The sequence below is a fragment of the Asparagus officinalis genome, chromosome 5 (assembly GCF_001876935.1).
Source record: "Asparagus officinalis chromosome 5, Aspof.V1, whole genome shotgun sequence".
NCBI lineage: Eukaryota > Viridiplantae > Streptophyta > Magnoliopsida > Asparagales > Asparagaceae > Asparagus > Asparagus officinalis.
In genome coordinates, this window is record NC_033798.1 from 24294070 (window position 1) to 24294285 (window position 216).

The 216-nt window shown below is 52.3% G+C and overlaps 1 protein-coding gene across 1 annotated transcript in view; it reads right to left on the bottom strand.

Moving 5' to 3' along the window:
- Positions 1-216, bottom strand: part of LOC109841624 (nuclear pore complex protein NUP160) — an 80034-nt gene that overhangs the window by 39836 nt on the left and 39982 nt on the right.

Genomic DNA, 216 nt, shown 5'->3' on the forward strand with positions numbered 1-216 from the left:
GGCGCGCGCCTAGAACGCGGGTCGGGCGCACCGCTTTAAGGCGTCTGATTCCTTGCCTGTATTGAGCTTGGGTTTCTGGTTGAAAGCAGGTTTCGGGTTTTATTATTCAATAAACCCTTATGTTATAGGGTTCTCTCCTCAAACTCTCACACTGGCAGCTGCTCCTCTTCAACTCTCAAACTCTCACTCCTTGACCCCAACACGCCGACCGACCGA